Source organism: Phocoena sinus, chromosome 7 (genome assembly GCF_008692025.1).
Source record: "Phocoena sinus isolate mPhoSin1 chromosome 7, mPhoSin1.pri, whole genome shotgun sequence".
Classification (NCBI taxonomy): domain Eukaryota; kingdom Metazoa; phylum Chordata; class Mammalia; order Artiodactyla; family Phocoenidae; genus Phocoena; species Phocoena sinus.
The window spans coordinates 17,088,276-17,100,588 of record NC_045769.1 but is presented as its reverse complement, the minus strand read 5'-3'; the positions used below and the strand labels follow the sequence as shown (position 1 = coordinate 17,100,588).

At 41.5% G+C, this 12,313-nt stretch overlaps 2 pseudogenes; one reads left to right on the top strand and one right to left on the bottom strand.

Annotated features, from left to right (window-relative positions):
- Positions 1 to 476: 476 nt before the first annotated feature.
- On the top strand, positions 477 to 645 carry LOC116757089 (annotated as a pseudogene).
- Positions 646 to 790: 145 nt separating this feature from the next.
- LOC116756882 lies at positions 791 to 1,224 on the bottom strand (annotated as a pseudogene).
- Between the last annotated feature and the right edge of the window lie 11,089 nt (positions 1,225 to 12,313).

Here is a 12,313-nt window from a genome sequence, read left to right as displayed (position 1 = left end):
ACGAGGTACCTCTCCACACATACCTAAGATGGGAGGAGCTAGATACAAAGGTGCTGCAGCTGTCCTTTCATCCTTGTAGGTTTTAACTTGAACTTGAAGCTTTCTCTCTCATTAGATTTCCATCGCATTGCTTCTGTATCTGTATGTTCCCATTCAGCCTGGCTTCAAGTTGACAATTTATGGTCTTGTTTTTTTAACTCAGTAACTTCCCTTTAGTCTCCAGGTCTACCCATCTCCTTCAACCCTTCTCGTTAAAGCCCAGAGACCAGTGAACTCTGCCTCAGTATCCAGTACTGGCTCCTGATCCTGACTTCAACACCCCAGTCCTCAGTTTGTCTAAATGGAGGGACTGTATATATTCCTGCAGAACCAATTTGTGAGACCAAAGCAAGTTGTCCCGGATATAGCATAATCTCTGAAGATTCCATTGGTACATGTCTCTTTGCGTTGTGCCTCATTGCATCTGAGAAAGTAAGATGGGTCATCAACAGCTCTACTGGAGCCACCAGAGAAAATTCCGCCGGGGTTCTTGCCCATGCCACATCTGCTCAAACTGGCATGTATAATCCAGAAATACTGCTTCAGTATGTGTAGCCAGTGTTTCCTCAGTACATAAAGGATGTAGGTTTCATTAAGTTGGACTAGGTGAACTCCCTTGAATAGACCATCCAAGACATCTACCTTACTGCAGAAACAGTGCTAGCTCCTTGTACTTTTTTTTGTTTTAAACTTCAAATCCTACAACCACTGTTTATTATAAAGGTGATCCTTGACCCTCATGATGGGTTCATCAGTAGGATTTCTGGTAGTGAGCACAGGCACCAGGACCTACAAACATTTTGGATTCACAGTAATGAGGATCGGCTGCCAGCAGGATCTAGTCATACAGGGTGAGGATGTCTTTGATCTCCACCTTGGAAGCCTCATCCATGTATTTCTGGTAATAGGCCACCAGGGCTTTGGTGAGGGACTGGTAGATTGTGTAAATCTGGGCCATGTGACCACCACCCTTCACTGAGACTCAGATGTCCACCCCAGAAAATCACTCCTTGCCCAGAAGCAGAACAGCCTTCAGTAGCTTATATTGCAGTGTGCATGGCTTGATCATCTCCAGGGGTGCCGTTCACCCTGATGAGGCCATTGCTCCATTTGCAGTGTGCCATGGCTATGGCCATCTTCTTGCTCGCATCTGAAGATCTGCACCAACTGCAGAGGGCCCTCGGATCACAGGGCTGCTGCTGTAGACAAGAGCTCCTCACCTCATAGTGCTGTAACCAGAAAAGTGTTACATGTACACATCTTTTGCTTGCATATTTTCTATCCTGCACTTGCTCTCCAACTTTGCCTTATGTCTCCCAGACTCCAGGAAAGAATTCAACTGTTGAGGTTGAGGGGAAGCCAGGAAGCATGGTGTAGCGATCACTGGGCAACAAGTGAGGAGACCTGATTTCCAGACCTACAGATGCCACAAACTAGATGTGTGACCTTGAGAAAGACACCTAGGTCAGGTGACTCACTTACAAAATCAACAAGTTAGTCTCAGTCAACAAGGCTCTCCTTATAGCTCTAACTTCCAATGGGTTTTATCAGAGAAGATCTAGTGTTTTGCTGTATTTAAGAATCTGTGTTTTCCAAATTCTAACTGGATGGATCAAAAGTGACAGGAACTTAGCCGAAGTTCTAGTGAAAGAATCTTTGCATCTTTGCCTGTAGTTTTCTCTCCCTAACTTTGTTCCCACCACAAAGCTAAAGAAAAATAAAGTATCAGTGGTTTATTTTCACATCTATGAAAAAGAAGCTTCCAAGAGACTTTCCATTCGTGCCTTCAGATTTATTACACTACGAACCAGTGGGCTCCCGCTGCATTTATTTAAACTTCTGTCACTATAATTGTGAATATAGCCAGAGGTCTCCTGTGGACTGTGAGAAGAAATGCCGAATGGCAACAAAAGGAAACAAAGCAACATCTTACTTTCTATTCTCCTGGCTGCACCATTGGTTTTTAATGACATAAGAAATACCCAGAAGCTACAGTTGAGTTAAGCATGAGCATAAATAAAGTGACAACGCAGCAAGCTAAAACGCTCATATTCTAAATTCTAAAATCAGATTCCTTTCTCTCCAGGCAACCTTCAAGCTGAAGTTACATTTCCTCCCCCCTTACAAAATTTACTTCACCAGATTTCTTTTCTAAAATGGAAACTGTAGCTCAGGAAGCAGAGTGGACCTTGGGTGAAGTTCATCTTATGTCCACTCCCTTCCATCTCTTCTGTGCCCTTTTGCCCTGAAATAGGCTCTTTTCTCATCCTCCCCAGGAACAGAGCATCTTCAGGATCTCTCAGGTCCCAAAGTAAGGCCAGTAACTAAGGATTACAACAGTCCTAAATACAGAAAAATTTAAATGGTTACTCTCTTTTTGGTATATGTAACTTATCCATAGAGTGATCAGGGAACTGACCAGTTCTAACTATTCTAACTGGCAGTTTATCGCAGTTAGAGCTAGGGCTGTCCAAAGTCTAGGGGAGGTGGTAGGAGCTGTAGTGAATAGGTGTCTCTAAGTTACAGTGGCAACACACACGCAGTGCATCAGGTGAGACATGAATTGGGGCAGGTCACCTGAGATTCAGGTAAACAATTGTTATGAAGACCTGGATCAGATCGGCATCAATGGGATTCTGAATGAAGATGCTACCGGCATATGAAGCAGGGGATTAGGATCAGGGAACTAGACTTCTAACCACATCTCCAGCACTGATTAACTTTTTGGCTTCAGGAGAAAACTTTCATTTTTTCTGAATCTGTTTTCTCATCTGAAAATATATTCATTTGGTTATTTATCCAAGTAAAGTTCCATTTAATATTTTTGTGTGTGTGTGCGGTACACGGGCCTCTCACTGCTGTGGCCTCTCCCGCCGCGGAGCACAGGCTCCGGACACGCAGGCTCAGTGGCCACGGCTCACGGGCCCAGCCGCTCCGCGGCATGCGGAATCTCCCCGGACCGGGGCACGAACCTGCGACCCCTGCATCGGCAGGCGGACTCTCAACCATTGCGCCACCAGGGAAGCCCTTAATATTGTTTTAAAGAGTGAATAGTTGTAATTTACAGGCAAAGGGAAGAACAAGAGAAAAGAAACATGGAAATCTGAAAACACTCAGCAAGTTAAAAACCAGAAAATAATATGACCAAACTGCATGAACTTAAGAGCGAGGCAGATGAAGCTGGAACTATTTGTTGACAGAGTTGTGAAGAAGCTTTCATGTCATATTGTGGCATCAGAACCATGTAGACTAGGCAATGGAGACACACTGACTGTTTTTAAGTAGGGAAATGGCATGATCAGGGGCATGGTTTGCTTTATTTCTTGGAGTATGAATAATGCTATGTCTCTTTTTAATATTGAAGTTTATTTACTTAAGCCTCCATTTCTCAGATAAGCAGGGACTCCAACCTTTTTCTCTAGACCTCCACCCTTTCACCAATAGTCTAATACTAGTCTAAGAATTATATAACTAATTCCAAAGAGAATAATCATGAACCTAAACAAAGGACTACAGGCCAAGGGGGGGCGGGAAATGAGATCTGTTTTCTGCTGCTTCTGCTTCTGTCACTGACGTTGTTGAAAAGTGGCTTTCTCATTTAGAGAAGTGGCTTCTTTATCGTTTTTTTTTTTTTTTTGCGTTACGCGGGCCTCTCAATGTTGTGGCCTCTTCCGTTGCGGAGCACAGGCTCCGGACGCGCAGGCTCAGCGGCCATGGCTCACGGGCCCAGCCGCTCCGCGGCACGTGGGATCCTCCCAGACCGGGGCACGAACCCGTGTCCCCTGCATCGGCAGGCGGACTCTCAACCACTGCGCCACCAGGGAAGCCCTATCGTTTTTTTAAATAAATATATTTATTTATTTATTTTTGGCTGCGTTGGGTCTTCGTTGCTGCTTGCAGGCTCCCTCCTCTTCGTTGCAGTGCGCGGGCTTCTCATTGTCGTGGCTTCTCTTCTTGTGGAGCACTGGCTCTAGGGGCATGGGCTCAGTAGTTGTGACTCGTGGGCTCTAGAGTGCAGGCTCAGTAGTTGTGGCACACTAACTCAGTTGCTCCGCAGCATGTGGGATCTTCCTGGACCAGGGCTCGAACCCGTGTCCCATGCACTGGCAGGCGGATTCTTAACCACTGCGCCACCAAGGAAGTCCCATAAGTGGCTTCTTTAAATCTGATATTTTCCCTGCTCACTGCTGCAAGGATCATATTGCTTGATCTAAAATGGTTTTATTTTTTTTTTAAGTGGAAAAAAGTGGAGGTTTCTGTCCAAGTTATGGTGACCTCATGTAGACAGGGAGCTCTACACCACCGTTACCCTGATCTTTCAAATCCAATTATTTTTATTTGTTTACACAGTCACTTCCCCAGATCTCCCAGGAAAGTTGTATCAGAACAAGTTCTGGTATCTACACTAGACCCACAAATTCCCTTTGACCTTCTTATTTTGTCTTTTGAGTCTCAAAGTCCCTTCTCATATTCATTCCAAGTCCATACCTATTTTCTATTACAGAAAGAGAGACATTTCTTTGTGGAGAAAAATCATGCTGTGTTACTACCGTATTTTAGATAACAGCCTGGAACAATTTCTCAAAGTGAAAGCAACCTGCACAAAAATTACATGGGGATGACTAATCAAAGAAATACAGATTGCTTAGATTACTGGGTCACTTCTAGACCCAATAAATGGGACTAAAAATGGGCTAGAAATCTGCATTTTTCAACACATTCTTCCAATGGTTTTTATGCACAGTAAAGTATGAGAACCACTCGCAGAGCTGTTGAGGATAAATAGACCAGAAGGACACCAGAGGCGGGAGACTGATTAAGAAGTTATTGTAATCATATAGACAAGCAATTATGAGGGTTATTACTGTGATAAGGATTGTGGTAAAGGAAGAGAGGGAGGCATGCCTGAGAATCATTTCAGATATAGATTTCAGAGATGCATTTCATCTGTTGGTAGCATTCAGATCGGAATCAAGTTGATCCAGCTTATAAGTGTGTATGAGGTCACCACTCTTATGAATGGTTCTCCCTGCAAATTCCCTCAGCTACTTTGCTTGCTGACTGGACGCAATGCACCTGCGTCCAACTGATTCAGCATTTCTACAGAACGAGGGCTTGGAAGTAGTTTTGGTTACACTTTTGATCATGCTTCAGCTACTTTATTTTACACTCATAAGCACTAACACAAGCAGCTGGGATATAAAAGGAAGGCATCAAGGTGGATGGATGTTAGACAGACCCTATGCTGGGATAGCCAACAGGAGCAAGCCGACCACTGTCCACTTGAGATGAGAACACACATTTTGCAATTCATTCTGTTACCACATGACCCTGCCAGGTCCTGAGGGCAGCTTCCTGAAAACTCAGAAATCCTAAGTGTATCACCATGAGTCCTCTTGTGCTTTTGAATCTTCAGTCTAAAACCACCAGAGTATCTACAAGGGATCAGCAGGGATGAAGACATGAAAGATCAGAAAATCAAATGTCACACATTAAAGCAGTAATCCCCACACTCTGTTTTAAGGGACACTACCTTTCGGGGGTTCAGTAGGTTTGCCTCAACAGCAAACACAATCAAGTAAATTGGTCAAATACAGGCTTGAACAGTGTTAACCAACTCTCTCTACCTCACAACTACCTAGAACCGCTAACACAATAACGTGTACAGAAGCTGTAGGGTAACACTTAAGAATACACACCCTGGAGCAGGAATGCTGAGGTTCAGATCCTAACTGGGCCACTTACAAGGGTATCAGTCCTCTTTGTGCTTCAGTTTCCCTGTCTGTAAATGACAAGGAATAATCATACCTGACTCACAGAATTGTCAGGAAAATTAAATGAGATAATGAATGAAAGGGCAAGGGCAATGCTTGGCCCATGGCAAGTACTCCATAAAACAAGCTTAAAAAAGAAAAAAACAAACAAGAGGGCAAGTAGCACTTTGTGAACTGACTTGACCTAGAATGATTTAGGGAGTGATACGGGATGATTATATTTTTGGCTACCACTTGAACTCCATAGATATGACCATATTTCTTGGAGTCTTGGAAGTTGATCAGGGAGAGAAAAACATCAAAATGCTCTTCATTAATATACATTTTCTTCTGGAGAACTTATTTTTCTGATTTCTAAGTCAGAGACTGTGGTTGGAACAAGATTGGGATGTCTATATGTAAACATGACTGTCTATAGTTTTTTTCTCTACTGAGATCATAAGAAAAAGAATAATGTCTATTCCCCTGTATTTCTAACACAGGGCATTAGTGCCTCGACTATTGGAAAATTAAATAAATGCTTACTGAATAAATTTTCTTATAGATATCTCCTTAAGCAATTTGGGTAATGAGAGAAGAATTTGCTGTTCAGGTTATTTGCGTAAAAATAAAACTGAAACTCCTAGGTGAATGGCTCACAAACCATGATCTGTGGACCACTGGCAATCCAAAGTGAATTCCTTGCTTGGGTGACAACTTGAGAGGTCTCAGAGTAAACCAGACTGTCAAATAATGTTGCCTACAGGAACTTGACATAAAAATGTGTGATTCCTATTAAATATCAGCCTTCTGTCTCTATTGGAAAACCCACTGCAGGAAAATATACTGTGACAAAACAACCTTTTAGTCAGTGTATGAATAGTCAATTATTAGGAATCTCTGGATGTCTGTAGCATAGGTAAAGTTATGTTAATTTATGTGAAGCAGTAGTTTTCAACTCTGTCTACATTTTAGAATCACAAGGATGGGGAGATGGGGGAAAGGCTTTAAAAAGTAATCATACTCCAATAAAGATGTTAAAGAAAAAAGTAATCATAGGGTCCCAAACTCAGAGATTCTAATTTCATTTGTTATAATTATATTAAATAACTTGTTTGTGTCATGTTTCACAGAATATTCAAAGGTAAGTAGCCATTTTCTCTAAAGGGAAGATTGACAGAGACTATCCAGGAGAATTTTAATAGAAAAGTTGGTAAGAAGAACATGAGAATATTTATGAACACCCAGTGGGTGGACTGCAAGTAGCACTTCTAGAAGTGGGGACAAGAATGAAAACTAGGAGGTAGAGGCATAGAAAACACATTCTTCCTATGCCTCTTTTTTGCCAAAGGCAGTTAAGGGTGTTCCTGGCAATCAGCCCTGGTAGAAGAGCAACGATGACGACAATAATAATGACGATGAATATAAAGAGGAGAGTTAACAATTATCAAGTTCCCTCTCTATAGTGGGAACTGGAGTTGTTCTTATTCAATTCTTACAACATTTCTAAGAAACAGATATCGAATGAGCATATCCAGTTTCCAGTACATACTAGTCACTATAATTTTTCTCCTCTCCCTTGTAGAAACAATTTGGGATACTTTGATCTTTAATAACTGTTGAAACCAGGAGTCAACCAGATGAAAAATTAATGGACTTTCTTGGGAAATTAAAAGCTGGTTCAATTATAAAAATTATTTTTCTAACTACACTTCCTTGATGCTCCAGAAGACATGACTGAAAGACAGATACACACACACACAGACGCACGCACACACATACCCCTCTCTTGTGAACTATTGACATTGTTATTTATGAAAGCCCTCAGGAAGAAGTCGAAGAATTCTTTTTCTAGTTGCCTGGATTCCAGGTGCTCTCAAAATTAGAAAGATGTTCAGCTACACCAGGCATGTGAGGCACTGACCCCATATCACGTGGAACCCGGTGGTCAACCAGAACACCTGAAGTGAGGTTTGAATCCAGATGGCCAGAATGATTCACTTTAGGGAAAGGCATTCTGGCTTATGTCTAATTGTTAATGTCTTTATATAGTTATCATAGTAGTTAAAAGTTCTCAATTATTTTCTGAAAACTTTGTGTGAAGGGAGCCATGCCTGAAAGTTTGTTCATTTTGCCTCTGAACCACACAGACCTTCCAGATAATCCATTTAGGAAACGTCTCTTAATTTTCTCACTTACCACTTTTGAATAATATAAAATAAATCTGTGCTCAGCTTTTGCCAAGACAATGCACTGAGGGCTACCAGTGTTCCCTGGGAATCATTACTTTGTTTTGGTTTGCTTGGGTTCAGACCCCTTGAGATGGCCCTTGAGTTTCAGGTTCATTTAAACTGCTGAGTTGGGCCTGGTTTCCATCTGCAACCATAAAATTTATTTGAATTTCTCCAAACTCAGCCCGGGTTTGCTGAAAACTCATCTAAGCGTTGGCTAGGGTTCATTGAGAGGTTTGCAGATCTCCTTGATTAGTTAGCTGTTCAGAGCCCCAATTTTCAAATTGCCAGGTGAGAACTTTACCTGGTTGGAAATACTGTCATCTGGAGTCACTTGCTTGCTATTCAAGCCCAAGTCTAAAAGCTGCCTTTTTTTAAGTGTTAAGATATGTGAAAGGCAAATACATGTCTCCAAATCTCAGAATGCTTCTTGAATTTTTCCCCAAATGAATAGTAAAAACATGCATTTATTAAACCCTCCTTGTATACAGCATGTGCCTTTATTCCCTGCTAGGGTCTCCTTTTTCATTGGAAATTACTGAGATATGCTTTCCATCTGACTCATGTGAATTACAATTTAGCAAATGTGAATGAGGTGGAAAATGTCCTGATTTCAAAATCATTTAGAGACTAAAGAGTGGGTGGAGACAGTGGTACACGTGGAAGTATATGTGTGCCAGTATGGGTGGACGGATGCAGCTTTATGATTAAAGGCAGAAGGATGGATAATGGAATACATTTTTGAGTTATGGAGGGACATGCAGGGCAGTTTCTAGTGAAGTGCTGTGTCATAGATGAAAAAAATTTAGTCCCAAAATTTCAGAAGATTTAATACAATTTAAAAATTTGTCTTTTCAGATAAATTTTAGGAACAGTGGCTGATTTTATTTTTTCTCCCCCTCCTTCCTCCAACAAGCCTTGCTAAATCTAACTTAAACTCAGATACTTCAGAATGATTTATATCCAACACATTGTCATTATTTTAAAACATGTTCTTCACTTGTAATAACTTTTGGAATACTGCTAATCAGCTACTGTTTCTCCATATCCAGAGCGATACATATGGCTAAAATGAAAACTATAAGATTTAAAATTAGTTTGAGGGGCTTCCCTGGTGGCGCAGTAGTTGAGAGTCTGCCTGCCCGATGCAGGGGACACGGGTTCGTGCCCCGGTCCGGGAAGATCCCACATGCCGCGGAGCGGCTGGGCCCGTGAGCCATGGCCGCCGAGCCTGCGCGTCCGGAGCCTGTGCTCCGCAAAGGAAGAGGCCACAGCAGTGAGAGGCCCGCATACCACACACAAAAAAAATTAGTTTGAAATGATTATAGCTAACATTTTAAAAGATCATTTTGATGGATCTCTAGTAAAATTCAGGTTTGATGGTGCCAATATCTAATTTTACTTTGTCACTAAAAATTCCAATTAGGTATCATTGCTATAAATTTCACAGTCCAATAATAATTATATGAAAACAATTAGAAAATAAGGCAAAAATTAGAAGGTAAGGTAATGAGTTACATGGATAATAGATTATTTTATTTAATTATTTTCTGGTACAGAGAAACCGTTTCTCTAAATGTGCTTATAACACAAAACTGGCATATATACACATTGTTACAATTTTACACAGTGCATCCTGGTGAATATTCCAGATACAGTTAGAGACACCTTTTAGAAGTTTCATAATTCTGCTATTTTTGTTTTTGTTGTTGTTCTTTTGTGGTACGCGGGCCTCTCACTGCTGTGGCCTCTCCCGTTGCGGAGCACAGGCTCCGGACGCGCAGGCTCAGCGGCCATGGCCCACGGGCCCAGCCTCTCCGCGGCATGGGGGATCCTCCCGGACCGGGGCACGAACCCGTGTTGCCTGCATCGGCAGGCGGACTCCCAACCACTGCACCACCAGGGAAGCCCAATTCTGCTAATTTTTATCTTCTCTATGAAACTTAAAAATGTTTGCTACTTACAAAGTGCATATTAGTCCCAATGATTCACACATAAAAATTCACTATTAAATCAGGGCATACTCTATGAAGCCTGTCTTCAATGGTAGTTCTGATTCTAGAGAAAAGGTATTTTTCGTGGCATAATTATTTTCATCTATTTGGCCTCACTATCCACAGTTGGTGGAAGCATCCACAGCTAGATTCCATGCCTTTGCCGTAGACCAGATTAATCCACTGATTTCCTTGGGCACTTTGGAAATTAATGGCGTTGTCTAACATTTTCATTCCTGATGTGGCTTGTAATCATTGCCCTCCTGGTTTGTGTGATGCTCCCCAAATGAATGCAGACCTCAGGTCATTTAACCCTTTCCCAGCTTAGCCATCTCTGGATGCTTGCCACCCACAGTCTACCCCCAAGACAGGGACCTACAGTGCTCCATTTTTTAAGCTAGTTTAAATGTGAACTCACTTGCACCAAAAGAGATTAGGGAGGAGATGTCTGAGATTAAAAATGTCAAAGGCGTTATCTTTGTCTCAAAACGTGTATAACTGCTAAAGGACCTAGCTGGAAAGTATTTAAGCAAAGAGGAAAACAATTCACAATATTTGTGTCTGGTCCTTTAATCTTGTCTTTATCATTCCAGGAAAAAAAATAAATAAGAATTATATGTTAAGAAATCTGTGTGTAAAATTCAGGGTTACTGAATATGCTTATCTCATAAAGATAATTCTAGAAGTTCTAAACACAAAAGTAGATGTTTCCTCTGAAACAAAAGTTTTAATTTACAAGTTTTTTAAGGTTATAAAAATTTATTTGCATATTTAAAAGCCTCTAGTTTGGCCGACCTTTTAAGGAGTTATATACATTCTGTATTCATCAAACATTTATTCATTCCATCCATGATTTAGTCAATGTTATGGGTTAAATTATGTGTGTCCCCCCTGCCACCCCACTCAAAATTCATGTGTTGAACGTCCTAACCCCCATTTCCTCAGAATGTGACTGTATTTGGAGACAGCCTTTTTACAGAAGTACTAAGTTAATATGAGGTTGTTAGGGTGGACCCTATTCTAATCTGAGTGGTGTCCTTATAATAAGAAGAGGTACGGACGCAGACATTCATAGTAGGACGATGGTGTGAAGAGACAAAGGAAGAAGATGGCCGTCTATAAGCCAAGGAGAGAGGTCTGGAACATGTCTTCCCTCACAGCCCTTGGAAGGAACCAAACCTCCTGCCACCGTGGTCTCAGACTTCTGGCCTCCAGAACTGTGAGAAAATCAATTTCTGTTATTTAAGCCACTCAGTCCACAGTAGTTTGTATAGCAGCCCTAGCAAATTAATACAATCAATGAAACTGCATTGGGCAATCAACCATATGGAAGGTGTGCTAGGTCAAGTTGTAAAAAGAATGCCAAGAAGATTTTAAGAGCTAGGGATACTAAACACTGACACACAAAAATGAGACAGTGAAGGGGAAAGTGATGTGGTGGGGAATGGAAGGGAAGCAATATTTGTGGAATAGCTGTAGATGGCAGCCCTCTGCAAATTGTTTGACACGGGTAACCCAATATAGAACATACCAACGACCCAAGGAGGCTAAATGGTCCTAATGATAGTGGTGAATACAGAAGGTCTCTTGGCCAACCCCACACAGAAATACAGGAATTCTTTTTAAATCTCTCTCTTTCATTTCCTTAAGGAGGAAAGAAGATCCGGGGTGAGGAGGGAGCAGCTGACTCGAACTTGCCGTTTCGGTTCTTGTGATTTCTGTACAGCAGCATCTTCCAAGTTGATGGAAGGGCTGGGTGGCCTTGAAGATTCTCTCATTTTTTATGATGTACAGGGTGTGTCCAGAGATGATTTCTTTTCTAATAATTAAGTAATAATGTTTTCCTTTGGCCACAGAGTATTTCCTCCTTTTACTGCTGTATTTGCCCCCAAAGGCCATTTCAACAAAGAAGGGAGGTGACATCTTTCATCACCTGCATGGACTAGGTGTTCTCCTGACAAATCCACTTATAGTATGGATGCAGTCTGGCCTCTTCTCTAGTACCTTCAGCAGTCAAGTTGTCTTAGTTAATTCTCTCTGCAGCCTTCTAAAAATTGTTCAGTCTCTCTTTTATAGGCAAGATTAAGATCATATTTTAAGTAAATAGCAGAATCTGGATTTGAACTCAGAATTCTGTGAATTCCCAACACCTATCCTCTGTCCACTCTCTGCAGTGGTGGAAAGTGGGTAGAATTCTGGCCATTTAAATGAGCATAAGGCTATTGGTCCCACAACAATATTTTAATCGAATAGGATTCAACTTCACTGTGCGTTAGAATCACCTGAAGAACTTTTA